Below are 23,125 nucleotides of genomic sequence, written 5' to 3' on the forward strand. Positions count from 1 at the left end.
AAATTGACAGCTCGCAAAGGCTCTGATTATATAAGGCTTAAATTGCAAATATCGCTAGTGGGTCTAACACAGGGACTTGCATTCATAGTAATGCTACAATATGATTAGATAGGAAAATGATAGATTGATATTTATTTATTTATGCATCAACTATATTCTGAGCACATACTGTGAGATCAGTTCCCTTTTCCCTCTACATTTTTTAGTTTTAAAAATTATCCTTTCTTCCTTGTTGCCTTTTTTTTCCTTTTCAGTCCAAGGTGTCATTATGATGTTAGCTCCAGAGCTCAATGAAGAGCTCTTATCAGAAAAGACCAAGCAAAGATGTCATCCTGTGAGCTAGTCAGGTCTAATGTACTAAAGTGTGTTTATTCTGATGCTTTGACATCATGGGGCCCTGCTGACTTGGAAGAGACTACCCCTCCCAGAGTTGCCTAATTCCTTCAGAAAGCAAACAACTCCCTCAGGAGGGTACCTTCCGTGTGCAAACCAGTCGACCCAGAGCCCATACTCGCCACTCACCTCCTTTTATCCATACTTATAGCTCATACTCTAGGCTACTGTCCGCTAGCCCTACTCACCCCAGGGCCAGATCTTGGAGGACTAAGATTTTGTGCTTCAGAATCCACTGAGATTATTTCAACAAGCCAATTCTAAAACTGTTTACCTGCCTCAGAAGTTCCTTCCTGCAGAAACCACAATAAGGGCTCTTGCCATATTTCCCCCTTGCTCCCTCTACCTCCTGATGCATGCTGTAACCTTCCCATGTAGCCCTTCATGGAGTGATGTGCTTCTTATTTCTAGTATTTGTGAGTAGCAGAACTTCTTCCTTCGTGACCATCATTTCCATGTTTGAGTGTGTTACCATATCTGATTAAAACAAATCCCATGGGGCACTTGGGGGGCTCAATCGGTTAAGCGTCTGCCTCTGCCTGAGCGTCTGGCTCAGGTCATGATCTCAGGGTCCTGGGACGAGTCCCGCATCAGGCTCCTTGCATAGTGGGGAGTCTGCTTCCCCCTCTCCCTCTGCCCCTCCCCCTGTTGTGCTCTCTCTCTCTCTCTCTCTCACTGGCTTGCTCTCTCTCTCTCTCAAATAAATAAATAAATATCTTTTTAAAAAAAATCCCAGATGTATTTTAAAACACCTAAATACTTGGAATCAAATGGTTGGTGAGAAATGTTCATTTGTCCATTTCCCAGATCTCTTTCCCAGGTCCACAAGTGAGTGAGATCTGACCACTACTATATGAAAAAAGTGAATCAAAAGGATACCTACCACTAACAAGAAAAGTAGCCAAACATTTTTTTCCCAAAGAATATATGCAAATGGCCAAGAGACATGTGAAAAGATGCTCAACATCACTCATCATCAGGGAAATGCCAATCAAAACCACAATGAGAGATGACCTCACACCTGTCAGAAGGGCTAAAATTGAATAGACAAGAAACTACAAATGTCTGTGAGATGTGAAGAGAAAGGAATCCTCATGCACTGTTGGTGGGAATACAAACTGATGTAGCCACTGTGGAAAACAGTATGGAGGCTGCTCTAAAAATTTTAAATAGAACTACCATATGATCCAGTAATTACACGATTAGATATTTACCCAGAAAAAAAAGAAAACACTAACTCAAAGAGGTACATGCACCTCTGTGTTTATTGCAGCATTGTTTACAGTAGCCAAAGCATGGAAGCAGCCTATGTGTCCATCAATAGATAAATGGATAAAGAAGATTGGGGGGGGATATATAATGGAATATTACACAGCCATAAAAAGGGTTGAGATTGTGCCATTCGAGACAACATGGATGGACCTAGAGGGTATTATGCTAAACGAAATAAGTCAGACTGAGAAAGACAAATACCACACGATTTCATTCATAAATAGAATCTTAAAAAAATGAATAAGCAAACAAAAAGCAGTATCAGACCTGTAAATACAGAGAACAAACTAATGGTTGCCAGAAGGGAGGAGGGTGGGAGGTTGGTCAAAATGGGTGAAAGGGAGAGAGAGATACAGGCCTCCCGTTACAGAAGGAGTAAGTCACAGAACTAAGAGGCAGAGCATAAGGCATACAGTCAACAATGTTGTACTAACGATGTAGGGGATAGATAGCAGCTACACTTGTGGTGAGCACAGCATCATGTATAAACTTGTCAAATCACCAAGTTGTACACCTGGAGAGAGAGAGAGAGAGAGAGAGAGATATCCTTAGTACCCAGCCCCTGAGCTGTGGAAGCTTCCTGCCTCGTGAGAGGAAGAGCCCGCACCTCCGAATCAGACACAAAGTAGCCATGAGCTCAGTGTCACTTCACATTCTCTCTTTAGTAAAACACTTGGGGATAGAAAGCTGAACAAGACATGCCCCTGTCCTGAACAGGATCAGCTGCTGGTGACAGGATACCCACTGTAACCGTATAAAAGCTCCGTGCAACTTTCAGGGAAGCTTCAGGGATGGGGAATTTGCACCAGGTCTAGAAGGATGAGCCGAAGTTTACTTGAAGGAGGTCAGGCTGGGGATCTTCCATAGAGTAACAGTATTTCTTCACAAAAATAAAAAGTGTAAAGGGGTACACAGAGTTTATTTTCAGTAACTTGATAGTGTTTCTGTGGTTTTGCATTTTTCCTTAGTTTGTATTCTCTCCATCAGCCACTCTACCTAGTCAGCAAATCCCAGGAGTAGAGCAGAACCGCATGCTGCAGCCTTTCACTCCCAGGAGAGGAACATCCCTGGGGGTTGTGAGTTTGCAGGCATAGAGGCAGGTCCTCTCTCCTCTTCAGAGCTCAGCCCCCGTCTCCAGAGGCTGGGGTGGGGGTAGGCTAGAGGGAGAAGGCAAGGTAGTTTGTATGTGTCTGGCCCTTTAGGGCCACTTGAAATGATATCAAGGAGAGAAAAATAAGCTGGTGTTTAGCAGCAGATTTGTAATCTATCATTACTGCACTTTATTCCTCAGCAGCCCAACCGAACCCAAAACATTGGGGAAAGGGGGTGGAAGCCAGGGGGTAGGATTCCCAGGGCGCCAGCTCTTAAGCACAGCGATCATATTTTTTGCAGGGGCCCAGGTCTTTGACAATCACTAATGCCCACCAGTTCCCAAACTCCAAAGGTTTGCAAAACGTAGCCCTCTAAAAAAAACTGAAGGCACTCCATTCCTTTCAAATTGCTCTACTTTGTCCAGACCCAAACTGTATTCATTTCCTTTGGAAATGACTCTTGAGAATCCGAAGAGCCTCAATTACTCTAAATCACTCTGTGAGACAAGCACAAAATTAATCAGGGCCCCTGTGTTTGGCGTCAGTCAGGCATGCAGCAGAGAATGCCATAAATAAAAACACCAAGTTCGACTGTTGGCCAAAACCTCAGGGAAGTCTGTTTTCAATAGGGTAAAATAAATATTCTACCATTCAACACATTCTACTGTATGAGAGGAAAAACTGCAAAATATCTCAAATACATAAGTTTATGGAGCCCTGATTAGTAAGAAGTTGCTCCTTCACTATTAACCCATTGGCAGAGATACTTGTTTATTTTCTTAAAATGGTAAAATAAGTATCCTTATTTCCTGCTCTTGGGTCAGCAGTGTTTCCAGCTAGACAGTATTCCAGGTTCAGGGCCTTTTCATACGTGTGACCACCATTGGGGTCCTTCGATTCTCTTGCAGTTTGCTAGCCCTTATTTCTGTATTTGATGTTTGGGAATCGGAGGTTGCTCAATGTGCAAGAAATCTCAGAGATCTCCTTTGCAGAGATCTGCAAAACATTCTGAAAACAAATCATCATCCTGAGCCTTTACCAAGCACCTGTACATGTGAGACTCTCGGATAAGAGTGTTACATGGCAACTCTTGAATTCTCACACCAACCCTAGGAGAGAAGGCTTTTTATTGCCCTCGTTTTATATAGGAGAAACCTAGAGAGGCTAAGTAAGCTGTCCAGGATGTCATCACTGAGAAGGGGAGGAGCAGGGACTCAGGCCAAGTTCCACTGGCCAGCAGACCTCTGCCCTACAGCCACAGGGCTGGACCAAAGCAGGTGGAAGGACTGGGCTACAATGAGTGGTGGGGCCGGAGGAGGACCCAGCCCTTCCAACTCCCTTTAGTTTCCCTTAATCATAAGGTTGGCTCATAGAGTCACCGGACAAGAACAGGAAATCCTTTACTTTGAGCTCACCCAATTATGAGCTTCTTGGGGAAGACACTGTTCCTTCCAGTTCTATAGGCAGTACCTACTACATTCAGGCCTTGGGTTTTTGATCGCTTAGTGTCTGTTGAATAAGGGAATGAATGAACTTAACCAGAAGTCATGTTCCTTTGATAGTTTTCACATTTCAGGGTAAACAACACAATGTAACCGATTTCTAGAGGTAAAAGTTGCAGATACAATTTGGCTTCCGGAAACATCCATGCATTCCCTTAAAAAGAAGGGTCATTCCAAGCTATCAATGGTCCACCCACCCTAACATGTGCATTAGACAGCAAGTGGACAAAGGAGCTCGGGGTAATTATAGGGCTGTCCTGGATAAGAGGCTTGAATGTAAATGAGATTCAGCTCCACTAGTGACACATTCCTGGCCTCTGTCTTCGATGTAATTCAGTTGAGGGACAGAGAGGAGAGCTGCAGCTGAAAATACTAAAACGACAAGAGAATGTTTCTTATTTCCCAAGAAAAACTACATGTAAAAAATGCTTAGATGTAAAATTGATTGTTCAATATATAGCTTTCAAAAATTGTTCCACAGCCTGTAGGCATTCTCTGTAACTCATGTACTGTCCATTTTGTTTCTGTTTGACATCCTTCACCCGATCCTCAAACACAGTATTTTATCAGACTAGTTAGGTGTCATTTCCTTTACTCAGCTTTGTAGATATATTTATATAGGGTGATTTTCTAGGAGAAAGTGATCGGGACAGGGTAATTAAGAACAGGGCAACTGGATGATTGGCCGGCGGATAGTGGCTCTCTTTTCCTCCCCGGCTGCTTGAAGCCTCGCCACCATCATGAACGACACAGTAACTATCCGGACCAGGAAGTTCATGACTAACTGACTACTTCAGCGGAAACAGATGGTCATTGATGTTCTTCACCCTGGAAAGGCAACAGTACCTAAGACAGAAATTCAGGAAAAACTAGCCAAAATGTACAAGACCACACCAGATGTCATATTTGTGTTTGGATTCAGAACCCATTTTGGTGGTGGCAAGACAACCGGCTTTGGCATGATTTATGATTCCTTGGATTATGCAAAGAAAAATGAACCCAAACACAGACTTGCAAGACATGGCCTGTATGAGAAGAAAAAGACATCAAGAAAACAGCGAAAGGAGCACAAGAACAGAATGAAGAAAGTCAGGGGGACTGCAAAAGCCAATGTTGGTGCTGGCAAAAAGAAGTGAGCTGGAGATTGGACAACAGAAGGAGTAAAGATGCTGCAGTGGCTTTATCTGTGGTGGTTGTGCAGATTTTTCATGAGAGGATCAATAAACTAAGAATGTTAAAAAAAAAAAGAACAGGGCAACTGAAATCAGACTGTGTAGGTTCAACTTTTTGCCCTGCCACCTACCAATCGAGGGACCTGGGCAAATTATTTAATACCTTTGTGCCTCATTTTCCTTATTTGTAAATGGGGAAATATTAAGAGTACCAAAGTCCCCATCCCATAGGGATGTTCTAAGGATTAAATGAAATGATACATGGAGAGCTTATAGAACAGTGCCTGGCTCATGGTAAATAAGTAGGAAAAGTTAAATATCATTATTGATTTTCTGTTTTTATCAATTGACCTTATTTTGTTAGATCTCATTTGAAATAGTGTGAGTTGAGAGGGGTATACCATTCAAAAGTTAGCTTTCATAATAAAGCTGTCACCTTATTGTTTGCCAGTTTGATTTCTTAAAAGTGCAAGTTCCATGTCCACAGCCCAGGTAAGGTGCTGTCACCCTGAGCTCCACATAACATGTACCTGACATGTTTGGGATTAAACCAAAGACAACAAACAAAAATCATCTTACCTACATATAGAAATAACAAAAGTGATCAATTATGATAACCTGCTGGAACTTTACATATTTTCTAATCTTCACCACTTTAAAGGACAGACATTATTATCCTATTTTATAAATTGTAAACCCTGAGGCTCTGAGAGGTTAAGTAATCTGTGCAGCTACAAAGTGACTGAGATGGGTTTTGAATTCTGTGTTTTCTGACCAAAGCCCACATTATATTCTGTAGACATCCCTTCCTTAGACAGCAGTTCTTAGCCCTGACAGCACATTAGAATCAACCGGGGAGCCTTGAAAACTAACATCCAGGACCCATTCAAAGCAATTCAGTCACAGCCTCTGGGGGTGGGAGAAAGCCCAGGCACCTGCAATTTATAAAGCTTTTCAGGTGGTTCCACGTGCAGTCAGGACTGAGAACCATTGATCTAAACTCTGCCATTTTCAGAAAGGTATAAAGATTAGCTTAGAGAAGCACCTTTCAAGTTATTTTATTAATTAGCTTAAATGAAGACTTATTTTGCAAAACCCACTTGATGAATTGATTTCCCTTCTTAGAAAAAACATCCATCCAAATTTGCATGAAGAATCCCACATCACTTTCTTTGTTTCTAGATTATAAGCTATACAATCATTTCCAGTGATTTTTATATTCAGAAAGTTTTTTGAAAGCCCCCTTCGTGTCCTTATCATTACTTATGAGAGACATAAGGAAAAATGAGCCAGTGTTCTTCTCAAGGAGCTTGTGATCATTACTGCAACAAATACCTATAGAACATTTTATTGATACTGAGCATTGTAAAAGCCATGGGGTGTATCGTAGCAAACAAAGAACATGTAATTCCTGTCCTCATGGAACTTATAGTCTAGAACAGAGACAGGAGATCAACATGTAAATCAGTAAATAAATATATAATTACAAATTATGATTAATGTCATGAAGACAATAAACAGAGAGGGTCTCCTTTAGATTGGGTGGTCAAGGACAGTTTCCACGAAACAGCGTCAAAATCATGAGGCTCTCTGGTAGTTGTCCAGTATATTCATAATAGTTAATGAGTGTACCCAGCATACTTTTTATGTCTGACTTCTTTGTCTTGCATAATGATTTTGAGATACATCCATATTGCTAAGCATATTAATAGTTCATTTCTTAAGGTCATTAAGAAGAATTTGAGTGTATGAATATACCCTTGGTGTTTTTATGCACATGAAATTTTAGGTATCACTGAATTAGAGTGTTAGTTCTTTAAGGGCAGGACAATGACTAATACATTTATTGTACTTTCCAAAATTTGACCAATCATATTGGAGTTAGCAGGTATTCAATACACATTAGCTGATTGAATGAATTTTTATGCTCACAGATAATACCTATTGTTCTCTTTCCAATGTCCCTACCCACAATGCACATATGACTTTTTTTTTCAATTTAAAGTAGTTGTTAATTTCAGCTAATAAAAGACAGGAGCAATTGAGTATTTCCACACAGGCAAACGATTCACTTGGGATGAAGGTAGGAATCCCATCAACAGCATTACACCTGTTAATTCTCAAGATTCTCTAAAATCAAGCATGTCTAGGGGCACCTGGGTGGTGCAGCTGGTTAAGCCTCTGACTTGGTTTCGACTCAGATCTCAGCGTCATGAGATCAAGCCCTTCATTGAGCTCCGCACTGAGTGCAGAGGTCTGCTTAAGACTCTCCCCCTGCCCCCCCCGTTCTCCCTCTGTCTAAAATAAATAAATCTTTAAAATCAAATAATCAAATGTGTCTAATGCAGGAAGATATTGCCCCATTTGTGAACATGTCCATGGTTGGTTCTTACACTTGAACAGTAGTGTTAATTAACTACAGAAAATTCAGATGCATAGAAAGTTGAGACACTCTAAGATCCTAGGAAGACCTGGCTTACCATTATTTATGTCTGCCTCCACTATAGTCCAAGTCACAGCATCAAGAATCTAGTAGGTGCTCAATAAATGCTTCTGCAATTGGACTGAATGTAAACCAATTGCTTCAGTACCCAATATGAATATTTACAATGTGCTTATCCATAATGACTAGTTTGGGAAATGTTAAAAAAAAAAAAAAGAACACCCTTACCCAGCCTGCATGTTTTTCCAGCCTGCATTTTAATGCAGGGCACATTTCTAAGCTGAGATTGATGTTCTCCTTAATGTTTCCCATGAAAGCCGACTAACATTTAAAAGAGTTAGTATGCCAGAAGCGATCTCGGAAATGTCAGTGTGGTCTGTGATTACGAACTGGTCTAAAGACTAAAACAAGCTCCCCTTAATAAACTGAGCTTTACTCAGGCTGCAGAAACCTATTAAAATGAAGGCAAACTGACTTGACCAAACTAAAAGGCTCAGACATATTATTACCTATTAAAAGTCATTCATTAAATATGGGATAAAGCCAGCAAGAGGGACTCCATTTTGAGAGGAGCCAATTAAAAGATGTTGAGCGATGAGGCTCTGGAGTCAGAATTACATCTGCCATGTCCTACCTGAGACCTGACCTCTCTGATCTTTGGTTTCCCGAATTACAAAAAGATGCTGATACTAACAACCTCACTGGACTGTGCTCTGATTAGATTATGTAATGCATTTTATAATGCCTTGCTAGGCCAGTTGTAGACGGAAGTCCAGCATACTAGCATCGTTGGAGAGCTTATTAGAAATGCAGAACCTTAAGCCCTCCCCCAGACCTACCAAATCAGAAACTACATTTTAGCAAGATCCCCAGGGGACTTGCACCACATTCGAGCTTGAACAATGTGGATCTTAAGCATATGACACATGCCGGGCACACAGTGAATGCTCGATAAATATCCACTACTGTTATTCTGTGGAAAATTTTAGAAATGTAAATAAAATAGAGTTTCATCCTCTCCCAAACAATAGATGCATTTCTTTACCCTGTTGTGTACATCTTCCACCTTCTTAGAACTCCTCCGTCATTGCAAAAATCAACAGTTTTTTACTGCATTCAGTGTAAGCTCTGACTTTTGTAGTTTTGATGATCATCTGCAAAACCAGAATTGAATAGTAGACATTTATCACCAGGCCAGATTTCTTTGTGGACTGTGACCTTACAGCTTTATCCAAGTTGGCAGACGGACATTAAAATGAAATTATTGACTTTTTCTCTCCCTACAGCCAAGAGCAGATACATTGGTTTTAAATGGATTCTTCACACTCTGTTAGCTTGGTCACCACTTTCCATACCCATAATTGATAGAAAAAATGAAACATAAGGAAACAAAGGGTAAAAATGTAAAAGGTGAGCATTTTTAGTTTCCTGCAGCCTATTTTAACAAGGATTGGAGACAGTGCATATTGGTTGAGGGACAAAAACACTGTGGATTTTTTCTGCTTTGCATCAGTACTTGTGTGTGCTGTCTGAAAACCTCTAAGGGAAATAAGCAGTTCGGCATTTGGCTTTGAGAATTCTCTATCTCCCCTGAGTAGGAGCTGGGAGCCTAGCAAAGGCAATATATTCCTTATGAGCTTCAAATGGAAAGTACCAACCATAGAAATTTTTCAGAGCAGTGTGCTGGCTTCTAAGCAAATGGACTGAAGATGGTGTCAGGCTATAAAAAGTTAATTTACTAGCATGTCTTCTTAAGAACAGCCAAGTCATTTCAAATTCTAATGCACCATAGCTGCCCCTCTTCCACAGCTGTAGCTGAACTGAAACAGAAGAAATGGGCAGCATTTACAATGGGGGCTTTAAAAAAGGCAGAATCTGTGTGTCCTGTTTGCGTGCAACCTGAGTTGTTACCCCTCCCTGACTTTGTTGAAAATGCTGTCTGGTCTCCTAAGAATTGTACCAGCCTGCTGCCTGAGGATCAGGACTCCCTGCACATCCCTGAACATTATTTGCATACTGTTATCTGATCATACATTGAGAAAATGCAATCTGTCTTCCACAACCACTCCCTACACACACACACACACACACACACACACACACACACACACACACACACACTCCCTCTTGGGTCCTTTTGTCCCACATTTAACAAATTTACCCTCATGGGGTCTCCTTATCACAGAGATGATAAATCTAATAAAATAATTTAACAGGGCAATATCTTTGTCTGATAACATCTCTGTTTTTAAAAACGTATTAGAAATGTTGAAGGCAGGGACGCCTGGGTGGCTCAGTTGTTAAGCGTCTGCCTTCGGCTCAGGTCATGATCCCAGGGTCCTGGAATCAAGTCCCACCTTGGGCTCCTTGCTCAGCGAGGAGCCTGCTTCTCCCTTTGCCTGCCGCTCCCGCTGCTTGTTCTCTCTCTGTCTCTCTCTCTCTCTGTCAAATAAATAATAAAAACTTAAAAAAAAAAAAGATGTTGAAGGCAGATACAAAAGGCACAAAGAATAGGGCTTTTCTGTGAAACATACTCCAAAGGCTTCCTATCTCATAGAGAATAAAATGCAGGGGCGCCTGGGTGGCTCATTCGTTAAGCATCTGCCTTCAGCTCAGGCCATGATCCCAGGGTCCTGGGATAGAGCCCCGCATCAGGCTCCCTGCTCGGCGGAGAGCCTGCTTCTCCCTCTCCCACTCCCCGTTTGTGTTCTCTCTCTCACTGTGTCTCCCTCTGTCAAATAAATAAATAAAATCTTTAAAAAAGAATAAAATGCATGTTCCCCACACTGACCTCCCAGCCTTTCGTGGGAGCCTTCCCCTGCCTGCCAACCATTCTCCCTCTCTGTCCCACCGCCCACTCCTGTTTCCCCGTGTTGGCTCCTGGAGCATTAGCACTCAGAGCTTTCTCTGCCTTCAATACTCTTCTCCTAAATATCTATTTGACTCCCTTCCCTGAGTTCTTCAGGCCTGTCCTTAACAGAGAGGGCTTTCCTCACAACCCTACATGAAAGAGCCATGTCTCCCTCACCCCAATATCAGCATCTCATTATCCTGCTTTGTTCTTCTCCATAGCGCTGATCAATAAAGTATATATTTAATTGTATATTAATTTATTACCTGGTTGCCCTAACTAAAATATTAGTTCCATGAATTCAAGATTTTGTCTGGTTTGGTTTTGTTTTGGTTTGCTTTGGGTTTTTTGTTTTTCCCCTGCAGAACCTAGAAAAATAAATCTGGATCAAGGTAGGAGCTCAACAAATAACTCTAAAGACTGATTGATTTCAACTTCATTTGCACCCACCTTCCAGCTTAAAAAAACTATAAATACATATAATATAAATAAAATTAATATTGTGTGTGTGTGTGTGTGTGTGTGTGTGTGTGTGCTGAGATCACCCATGTATCCTTCCTGATTTCAGCCACCTTCTCTCCTGGGAGTAGTTACTATCTTGAATGTGGGGCTTAACATTTTCATGCATTTCTTTATCTTCTATATATATGTATTTGTAGGCAATACACAACATTAGGGAGCTGTGTACTGTACTGCAGCATAGCAGAGCATAACTCAGCATGGCACAGTATAATATTAGACTATGGTAAAGTATAACATAATCTAATACAGCTGATCCTTGAACAACATGGGTTTGAAATGCCTCAACTTCTTGGGTCCATTTATATTTGGATTGTTTTTTCTGCAAAAAGTTTTATTGTTTCCATTGGGCCCATAGCTAGAGAGAGGGCTCCAGTGTGGTTAAAAAGCTGCCAGTGGCTACAGGAAGAGACTCAGACAGCAGCTCTGCCACCAAGGGAATGCCAGAGGGGCCCCTCCAGAGCTGCTGAGCTTCTGAGGCTCCTAATTATGCTTGAAGGTAAGCCTTTCAAAAAGCTACTTGCTCAGCCCAGCCTGGAGCCCAACCTGCAGAGGTGAGTCAGGTGGTCACCATCTCCTTGATGAGTTTCACCTCCTCATCCAGGAGGTGGCTCTCTAGGAAGTCACAGAGCGGGAGGGGTCCACACCAGCAGAACCCAGAGCATGCAGATCCAGAAGGGCCTGCTTCAGTTTCTTCTCCAGGATCATAGCAACTTTCATGACCTCGGCTTTTTACCCCACTTGTCCTGAGATGGCTTCTGCAAGTCCTGGTTTTGTATCTTTAAGCCTCTCCTCAGCCAACTCCTGGAAGAAGTGGCCCAGGCCCTCCAGAGCCACATCCTCGAGATCAAAGTAGAAGCCCAGAGAGAGGTAAGTGTAGAAGGACTGCAGATGCACATTGACCAGGTGGTTGACAGCAGCTTCCAATTCAGTGAAATAATTCTGAGAAATGTGGGAGCTCATGATTGATCAACAGTAAGGAGCTAAGCTCAAATGATGGTGTTGGCTGGTTTTGGAGGCAAGGGATGACTGAGAAGATGGTTCCAAAGGTTCCCACTGGAAGAGATTGGAGGGTGGGATGGGACTAGGAGAAGGGCATTCCTGAGTCTATTCTGTGTATACACTGTTGAAGCAAGAGAAGATCCAGGGACCACTGGGCACACTGCCTCTGCGTGGATTCTCTATGGTGCAGTACTGTAAATGTATTTTCTCTTCCTTATGATTTTCTTAATACAGTTTCTTTTCTCTAGTGTACTCTATGGTAAGAATACAGTATGTAATAATACAACGTACAAAATATGCCTTAATTGACTCTTACCAGTGAGGCTTCTGGTCAACAGTAGTAGGCTTTTAGTAATTTTAGGAAGTCAAAAGTTATAAGTGGATTTTTACTTGGGTGGTGGTTGGCACCCCAAACCCTATATTGTTCAAGGGGCAAATGTACAATCATGTAGAAAAGAAGAGCAATTCTCAAACTTTGATTCATATCAGAATTACCATGGGAGGTTTAAAAAATCCTAATGCCCAGCCCCCACATGAATTTCATCTGGAAATCCCCACAGGTGGGCCACTGGTATTGTTTCTTTAAAGCTCCCAGGTACTTGCAATTGCAGCCAGGTTGGACGACCAGGGATATTGCCCACAGTTGAGTGCAGGGGTCAGGGGTCAGGCTCAGGAGCCAGCCTGCCAGGGTTGCAACATTGCGTCCAAGTCTCTCCAGCGTTTCTAAAGTTTCCTGGACATCACAGCTAGCCACGTGAGGGTGGAGGAGCACACAGCATCCCTTCCTAAAGATACTGGCCAGAATCCAATGCTGTTCCTTCAACTAACCTCTCTTAGGCCTTTTTCTGAAATATTTAACTCTCAGGCATTTTAATATGGCCTTCCATCTAAGACATTGGAAATCTCCAAAAACACGGTGAATTCCTTCCTTCAAAACACTCATTATGTGTCTGAATTTGTATAACCTTATTGAAGTACAACATCTGTCAGGAAGACTGCACACATCATAATTGTACAGCTGGATGACTTCTCACAAACTGAATACACCCACATGATGAGCCCCTTGACCAAGAAATCCACCAACGGTCTGTTCTCTCAAAGGTCACTACTCACCTCACATCTAAGAGTGGATTAATTTTGCCTGTTTGGCCTTCACATGAAATTATAAAATGTATACTCTTTCATCTGGTTTCTTTCATTTTACATATGACAAAACGCATTACTTCTTAATCTCTTTGAAATTTAAAAAGGGAAAACCATGCAGAAAAAAAAGAAACTAATTATAAATAATATATTTGATTCACTACCTAGAAAAATCAAAGAATCAATGTAAAGGGGTCTATAATGTAATTTTTAGAAGACAGTTATTCATTTTTCTTCAAAGAATAAAACTTTTAGATTGCCTATTTTACCAACTCATTCATAGCCCTGTCAGTGTGCTTTTGCATAATGTATATTACTTAGAAAACAATGTGAATATAGATCACTTTTAAAGGCTTTGCTAGGAAGGCAAGCAAGGCTAACTCTGTGTGCCCTGTTAGCAGATTGCAATGGTCCATAATCCAAAATTCATTTTTATTTCATGTGGGGTTGTATGCTTTAAGGGATAAATGTGAACTCCTAGTGATAATTTTAAGCTAATAACAATATTAGTCTGAAAAGATCTCTTCATTTATTTAACAAATTTTGAGTGCTAGAAATAAAATGTTGAGCAAAAGAAATTTGGTGCTTGCGCTGATGAATCTTATAGTTTGGTGAGAGTCAGGTATTTACCAATAAATCTTGCAAATAAACTGAAACTTACTGTTACGGACTTGATTGGGAGAGTCAGTCAGAGATAGTTTCCTTGCAGAAACTATGGTGGTGCTGATGTTAAAAGCACAATACAGGGCGCCTGGGTGGCTCAACTGGTTAAGCATCTGCCTTCGGCTCAGGTCATGATCCCAGGGTCCCGGGATTGAGCCCTGCACTGGGCTCCCTGCTCAGCGGGAAGCCTGCTTCTCCCTCTCCCACTCCCCCTGCTTGTGTTCCCTCTCTCGCTGTCTCTGTCTCTCTGTCAAATAAATAAATAAAATCTTAAAAAAAAAAACACAATAACAAAGGAATGTTGCTAGGACTTAAAACAGCCTTGAAATTTTACAAACTGCATATACAGACACTGAGTGCAACACCTCAGGGGTGTTTACCCAGAATACTCTCAATCATTCCTGTTAGTAGCCACCACACACACACACACACACACACACACACACACACTCACACTCTGCTGTTCAGCTCTTATGCAACCTCAGGTGTCAGCTGAAATTTCTTTCTTAAGAAGTCCCTGGATGTTCTTCATGCACCTAAAGTAGGTCAAGGTCCCCAGTTTAATACTGTTAAATTACTCCTCAAATTTTTCTAGCATTCATGATAGATTTCCTCCCCTTTTTTTGTAAAAAATAATATGAGATGATTTATTACACACGCATCACATAATGCCTTGTACCTCATAAATATGCAAAAAACAGTAGCTCTTTGTGCATTTAATATGTATTATCTCTGCAAAAACACTCTAACCTCTATGAGGGCAGGAACCACATGTCACATTTCCCCCAGGAACCCTAACACTGGACCTAGGGGGCCAGCACAACACAACACCATGTGCAGCATGTAGGCACGGCAGTCAGACTGCCTGGGTTTGAATTCAGTGCCAGCAGTGTGACCTTGGGCAGTTTAAGTTTATTTGCTTGCAGGTCTCATCAGGAGCTAGACCCTATCCTAAAACTTACCTCATACAGTTGTGAGTGATTATAAATTGAAAGGAACAGTGCCTGGCTCATAGTAAGTGACGTATGCATTAACTAGTTAAGTATTATTAGGTAAACTACTACCTTTCCGCTCTGCCTCCTTTAATGCTACACTAATACAGTGTTATCATCTAAGAAAATGAGAACTGAATCCTACAACATGGTTTATCCAGAGCCACTTCATGCATCTTGGGTCCTCCTTTGCTGAGTTAACTGAGCCTTGGAACTTATTTGAAAAAGACCTAAATTGAAAGCCCCATTGAAAGAACTTGTATTTTTAAATACTTCCCTCTTCTTTTCCTCTTCCCACTTTACCAATTGGGTTTCTTTCCAACCTATATATGGCTTCGTTTTCAATTTCCAAGGAATTCCAGGATTTTATATCTGAAGAGGAGTTGAGAGATCATCTACTCCAGCATCAGTGACTTTTATAAGAAGAAACTGAGACCAGACACAAAAAATGAGTGGAACAAGGTCACACAGTGAGACTACAGAACACCAGGGATGAACAGGCACACACCTTGACTCCAAAAACAGTGTTCTTTCTCACATACCACCCAATTTCCCAATTGTTTAAAATACTGTTAATATTTTTAGAACAGAAGAATGTGGCCCCATGTAATGGAAAAATATGGTAATGGCTTTTTGATCTTTTCCGAAATGAAAATTGTAGCACAGATAATAAATATGCAAAGCAATAATAACTTATACACATTAAATGCATTAAGGCTAATAGTTATTTACTACCATTTGTCATTGTGTAAAGCACACAATATGTATTAAGTCATGATATCCTTAAAAAATAGGGAGCAAAAAAATGAACATAACTATTAAAGTCTCACTCAGCTAAGAGGTTAAATGACTTGCCCAAGGTCACACAGCTTGTAAGAACTAAGATTTGAACTAGAGGAGTTTACTCTAGAGCAGTGCTGTCCAATAGAAACATAATGCAAGCCATACAATTTTTAATTTTCTGGTAACTGTATTTAAAACATAAGGAAAAACAGGTGAAATTAATTTTAAGAGTATTTTCTACTTAATATATCCAAAATATTATTTCACTATATAATCAATGTAATGTTTATTAATGAGATATTTAACATTCTTTTTAACCATATTAAGTTTTGAAATCTAGTGTGATTTTATATATAGAGCACTTTCCCATTTGAAGGCTAAATTTTCAGCAGAAATACTTAATCTGTACTTAGATTTCATAAAATTTACAGCTGAAAAAGAAGATTCACATAACCAAATTGTTCTAAGCATACTTAAAAGTTTCCCATAACTGAATGGGAAACTTCATATTTTGAGTTAAATTTAATATAATATTAAATAAAATTAAAAAATATAGTTCTGCAATCCTGGTAGCCACATTTCAAGTAGTCAGCAACTATGTGTGACTTGTAGCAAGAGTACTGGTCAGCAGAGCTCCTGAGCCAAAGCCCTAACCACTATGCCACTCTGCATCCTTTATCATGACAGTAACATAATCATAATGCTACAAGGACAGATCTCTAGAAGCCGAGAGAATGAGAACTGAGCTGTATGCTATTGTTCACCCAGGGCACTTGGTGTGTCTTGGACCCTCAGCTGACTTTACTGAGGCTTGGGTGGACCCACAAACTTCATCAGGAGTCCTTGGAAAAAGGCCTAAATTAGGAACTCAGTGAATTCATTAAGAATAGAGCATCAGCAAATACTATATGATCTCACTCATATGTGGAACTTAAGAAACAAATGAACAAAGAAAAAGGAAAAAAAAAAAAAAGCCAAGAATCAGACTCTTAGCCACAGAGAACAAACTAATGGTTACCAGAGGAGAGATGGGTGAAATAGGTGAAGGGGGTTAAGAATATACTTACCTTGCTGAACCCTGAGTAATGTATAGAATTGTTGAATCACTGTATTGTATACCTGAAACTAATATAACACTGTATGTTAACTATACTGGTATTAAAAAAAATAGAGCTCAGAAGCAAAGAATATGTCCTATTAGAATAATTCTACAAAGACACAATACCTGGGACTTCTGAGGCAAAGAGCAGAACTTATTAAATAAAAGAGAAACAGTGATTCCTCTAAGAATAAGGGAACCAAAAGGTCACCCCTCCCCTTTCAATCTGAGAGCATATTTAATTAATTAGAAATTTTATGATTTGATCATTCCAGTGTAAAAATTCTAACATGGTGGGGAGAAAGTCTGGAAGTGTACATATTCCTCAACAGCAGTTAATTTATCACATGCGTCATCCAGGACTTCAGAGAATTGTTTCCTTAATATTTTTCAGTCACTTTTTGCATTTAATAAACATTTATTGAGAAGGTACCATGCATTAAATACTTTACACATATTATTAGCTCATGGGAACCATTACGACAACTGGTAGGGAACAGGCTGTTCTTATTCCCAGTTTACAGATAATGGAACTGAAGCTCTCTTTTCTTTCTTGGAACTATGCTATGCTGATATATGCAGAGCGCATAGGTAAAAACAAAACAAACCAACAACAAAAAAAACAAAAGTGTGTTGGATGAATCCAAAGAAATTGGGTTCCCAGAGGAAAGATGTCAATGTAAGAAGGGTCAGATCTTGTGCTAAGTTCACAAGTTTGAATTTATCTTGAAGAAAATAAGAAACTACTAGAGGATTTTTAAACAGGAGCTTGACATGATGTTATTGGTGTTTTGTAGCATATCCGTTAAAATCTTTTTGTCAAAAGCAAAAGAAAACCCAGTCCAAACTGGAAATGTGTCCTCGAAAAGCCCAGCAGGCTTCAGGTAAACTTTGATCCAGGTGCCTAAAATATGTTACCAGGACTTAGCTTCTCTTTCCATTTCTGAACTCCAATTTCTCCTTGCCAGAAATTGTTTTTGGCAGTCTCATTCCCTGTGCTCCCAACATAAACATCAACGCTTTTCAGAATATATAATCACTCGTTTGTATCCACTGAGGGGACAGAGTGCCTGCTTTTCTCGGAGCTTACAAAAACTGCTTCTAGTTGAGTCTCTGATTGGCATGATTTGGTGGTGTGCCCATTTATGAACTAAACACATAGGCAAGGGGAACAATTATTCAGCAGGCATAGGCCTGGGTGGCAAGATCTACACCTGGACCTGGGGGAGGAGTCGACTTCATTCCAAAGCCCTTGGCTGGGATTGGAGGAGGAGTCCCAGAGGAAAGTCAACATCCCAGCCTCCTGAGAAATTTTTGTTCTCAGGGAAATCTAAAGAGGTTGGTCCCTCTATATGCCCCCTGACAACACCAGGCAAGAAGTGTGGCTTTGCCTCTAGAAGCCTAATGCCATGGTTAAGTTTTGATGTGACTTAAAATAATTTCTTTGGGGGCTGTGGAGCAGGATGGCGGAGGAGTAGGAGACCTGGATTTCGTCTGGTCTCAGGAATTCAGCTGAAGAGGGATCAAACCATTCTGAACACCTACGAACTCAACAGGAGACCAAAGAAGAGAGTAGCAACAACTCTCTGAACAGAGAAGCGACCACTTTCTGGAAGGTAGGACGTGCAGAGAAGTGAATCCGAGGTGATATTCGGGAGGATAGATGGTGGGGGAGGGGGCCTCCGTCAGCGGCTTCTGGCAAGTGATAGAGCCGCGGAGCACAAAATCGGAACTTTTAGAAGTTGGCTCCGCTGAGGGATGTCGCTCCAGTGGCTAAGTGGGGGGTGGAACCCTCGTGGGACAGTGTGATCTCAGGACCCTCGGGGTCACAGAAAGACCAGGGGTGCCTAAGTGCAGTAGAGCTCCCAGGTATCAGAGCAGGGAAGCCGGCTGCAGAGACGGAGCCGAGGCGCGGGCTCTCAGCTCGGGGTGGCCATAAACTGTGATCCACGGCCCAGTCGGGCCACTGCTCCTCCAGCAGGGACCCAACAAGCGGCAGAGCCGGGGAGACTCCCCTTCCTCCCCAGGGAGGAGCGGCGCGGGAGCTCACTGCGGGGATCTGCTGGGTTTGGAGACTCCACACGGGGTCGGGTGACAGAGATAGAAACGCTGGGTCACAGGCCGGGTGAGCACGGAGTGCGGCCGGAGACTGGGGAGACGGGAGTGACTGCTTTTCTCTGGGGGCACACTGAGGAGCGGGGCCCCGAGTTCTCAGCTCCTCCGGGTGGAGATTGGGAGGCCACCGTTTTCACCCCGTCCTCCAAAGCTGTACCGAAAGCTTTCAGGGAACAAAAGCTCCTGAGAGCAAACCCGAGCAGATTACTTAGCCCGGAAGGGCAAGGGCGGGGCAATTCCGCCTCCGGCAAAGACATTTGGGAACCACGGCAACATGCCCCTCCCCCAGGAGATCAGCAAGAACAGCCAGCAAGCCAAGACCAAGTTTACCGATCAATGAGAACGGCAGAACTCCAGCGCTAGGGGAATACTGCACATAGAATTCATGGTTTTTTACCATGATTCTTTAGTCTTTCAAAGTTAATTTTTTTAACTGTCTTTTTTTTTTTTTGAATTTTTCTTTTTCCCTTTTAACCAACATCTTATCAATTCCTTTTTTAAAAAAATTTGTTTATTTTTCATTTTTAGAGTCATATCTATCCCTTCATAGTAGTTACCCTTATTTTTGGCATATATATATAATTTCTTCTCTCTTTAAAATTTTGAGATACAGTTTCTTCTAACAGATCAAAATATACCCTAAATCTCTAGTGTACGGCTTTGTTCTACTCTCCTGCCTGATCACATTCTCTCCCCCTTTTTTTTCTTTCTTTCTTTTTTTTTAAATCCTCTTCTTTCTTTTTTCAAACAAATTCTTATCTTATTAATTCCTTTTATAAAATTTTTTAATAATTTTCATCTTTACAGTCATATTCCATCCCTTCATCGTATCAACCCTTATTTTGTACATATATAAGTCTTTCTTTCTTTAAAATTTTGGGAAGCACTTTCTTCTAACAGACCAAAATACACCCAAAATCTAGTGTGTGGCATTGATCTATGCAACAGCCTGATCATATTTGATCATGCTCTGTTTTTTGTTGTTGTTTTGTTCTGTTTTTGTTTGTTTTTATCTTTTTCTGTCTTTTTTTTCTTTCTTTTTTCTTTCTTGCCCTTTCTTTTTCCCTGGTTTCAGGTCTTTTCTGATTTGTATAGAGTATATTTTCTGGGGGCGTTGTTACCCTGTTAGCATATTGTTCTCTCATTCATCTATTCTACTCTGGACAAAATGACAAGACAAAAAAAATCACCTCAACAAAAGGAAGAAGAGGTAGTACCATCTGCCAGGGACCTACTCAATATGGACATTAATACAATGTCAGACCTAGAGTTCAGAATCATGATTTTAAAGATACTAGCTGGGCTTGAAAAAAGCATGGAAGTTATTAGAGAAACCCTTTCTGGAGAAATAAAAGAACTAAAATCTAACCAAGTGGAAATCAAAAAGGCTATTAATGAGGTGCAATCAAAAATGGGGGCACTAACTGTTAGGATAAATGAGGCAGAAGAGAGAATCAGCGATATAGAAGACCAAATGATGGAAAATAAAGAAGCGGAGAAAAAGAGATAAACAACTACTGGATCACGAGGGCAGAATTCGAGAGATAAGCGATACCATAAGACGAAACAACATTAGAATAATTGGTATCCCAGAAGAAGAAAGAGAGAGAGGGGCAGAAGGTATATTGGAGCAAATTATAACAGAGAACTTCCCTAATGTGGGGAAGGAAATAGGCATCAAAATCCAGGAGGCACAGAGAACCCCTCTCAAAATCAATAAAAATAGGTCAACACCCCGACATCTAATAGTAAAACTTATGAGTCTCAGAGACAAAGAGAAAATCCCGAAAGCAGCTTGGGAGAAGAGATCTGTACCCTACAGTGGTAGAAACATTAGATTGGCAACAGACCTATCCACAGAGACCTGGCAGCCCAGAAAGGGCTGGCATGATATCTTCAGAGCACTAAACGAGAAAAATATGCAGCCAAGAATACTATATCCAGCTAGGCTGTCATTGAAAATAGAAGGAGAGAGAAAAATCTTCCAGGACAAACAAAAATTAAGGAATTTGCAAACACGAAACCAGTCCTCCAAGAAATATTGAAAGGGGTCCTCTAAGCAAAGAGAGAGCCTAAAAGCAGCATAGACCAGAAAGGAACACAGACAGTATACAGTAACAGTCACCTTACAGGCAATACAATGGCACTAAATTCATATCTTTCAATAGTTACCCTGAATGTAAATGGGCTAAATGCCCCAATGAAAAGACACAGGCTATCAGATTGGATTAAAAAACGAGACCCATCGATATGTGGTCTGCAAGAGACTCATTTTAGACCCAAAGACACCCCCAGATTGAAAGTGAGGGGGTGGAAAACCATTTACCATGCTAATGGACACCAAAAGAAAGCTGGGGGGGGCAATCCTTATATCAGACACATTAGATTTTATTACTTTTTATTTTTTTAGAGATTTTTTTTAATTTATTCATTTGAGAGAGAGAATGAGATAGAGAGAAAGCATGAGAGGGGAGAGGGTCAGAGGGAGAAACAGACTCCCCGCTGAGCAGGGAGCCTGATGCGGGACTCGATCCTGGGACTCCAGGATCATGACCTGAGCCAAAGGCAGTCGCTTAACCAACTGAGCCACCCAGGCGCCCCAGACAAATTAGATGTTAAACCAAAGACTGTAATAAGAGATGAGGAAGGACACTCTATCCTACTTAAAGGGTCTATCCAACAAGAAGATCTAACAATTGTAAATATCTATGCCCCAACATGGGAGCAGCCACTTATATAAGCCAATTAATAACAAAAGCAAAGAAACACATCAACAACAGTACAATAATAGTGGGGGACTTTAACACCCCCTGACTGAAATGGACAGATCATCTAAGCAAAAGATCAACAAGGAAATAAAGACTTTAAATGACACACTGGACCAAATGGACTTCACAGACATATTCAGAACATTCCATCCCAAAGCAACGGAATACACATTCTTCTCTAGTGCCCATGGAACATTCTCCAGAATAGATCACATCCTAGGTCACAAATCAGGTCTCAACCAGTTCCAAAAGATTGGGATCATTCCCTGCATATTTTCAGATCTAAATGCTTTGAAACTAGAACTTAATCACAAGAGGAAAGTCAGAAAGAACTCAAATACATGGAGGCTAAAGAGCATCCTACTAAAGAATGAATGGGTCAACCAGGAAATTAAAGAAGAATTTAAAAAATTCATGGAAACCAATGAAAATGAAAACACAACTGTTCAAAATCTTTGGGATGCAGCCAAGGCAGTCCTAAGAGGAAAGTATATAGCAATACAAGCCTCTCTCAAGAAACAAGAAAGGTCTCAAAGATACAACGTAACCCTACACCTAAAGGAGCTAGAGAAAAAACAGCAAATAAAGCCTAAACCCAGCAGGAGAAGAGAAATAATAAAGATCAGAGCAGAAATCAATGAACTAGAAACCAAAAGAACAGTAGAACAGATCAATGAAACTAGGAGCTGGTTCTTTGAAGGAATTAATAAGATTGATAAACCCCTGGCCAGACTTATCAAAAAGAAAAGAGAAATGACCCAAATAAATAAAATCATGAATGAAAGAGGAGAGATCACAAGCAACACCAAAGAAATACAAACAATTATAAGAATATATTATGAGCAACTCTATGGCAGCAAATTAGATAATCTGGAAGAAATGGATGCATCCCTAGAGATGTATCAACTACCAAAACTGAACCAGGAAGAAATAGAAAACCTGAACAGACCTATAGCCACTAAGGAAATTGAAGCAGTCATCAAAAATCTTCCAACAAACAAAAGCCCAGGGCCAGATGGCTTCCCAGGGGAATTCTACCAAACATTTCAGGAAGAATTAATACCTATTCTGAAACTCTTCCAAAAAATAGAAATGGAAGGAAAACTTCCAAACTTGTTTTACGAGGCCAGCATCACCTTGATCCCCAAACCAGACAAAGATCCCATCAAAAAGGAGAATTACAGACCAATATCCTTGATGAACACAGATGCAAAAATTCTCACCAAAATACTAGCCAGTAGGATCCAACAGTACATTAAAAGGAATATTCACCACAACCAAGTGGGATTTATCCCTGGGCTGCAAGGCTGGCTCAAC

At 40.9% G+C, this 23,125-nt stretch overlaps 1 pseudogene; it reads right to left on the reverse strand.

The window, feature by feature from the left end:
* Window positions 1-11,726: 11,726 nt before the first annotated feature.
* LOC114214591 (ferritin light chain-like) lies at window positions 11,727-12,206 on the reverse strand (annotated as a pseudogene).
* Between the last annotated feature and the right edge of the window lie 10,919 nt (window positions 12,207-23,125).

This window comes from Eumetopias jubatus, unplaced genomic scaffold (assembly GCF_037043125.1).
Source record: "Eumetopias jubatus isolate StellerSeaLion01/CBP00866 unplaced genomic scaffold, mEumJub1_p1.0 scaffold_1, whole genome shotgun sequence".
In the NCBI taxonomy this organism is placed as follows: Eukaryota; Metazoa; Chordata; class Mammalia; order Carnivora; family Otariidae; genus Eumetopias; species Eumetopias jubatus.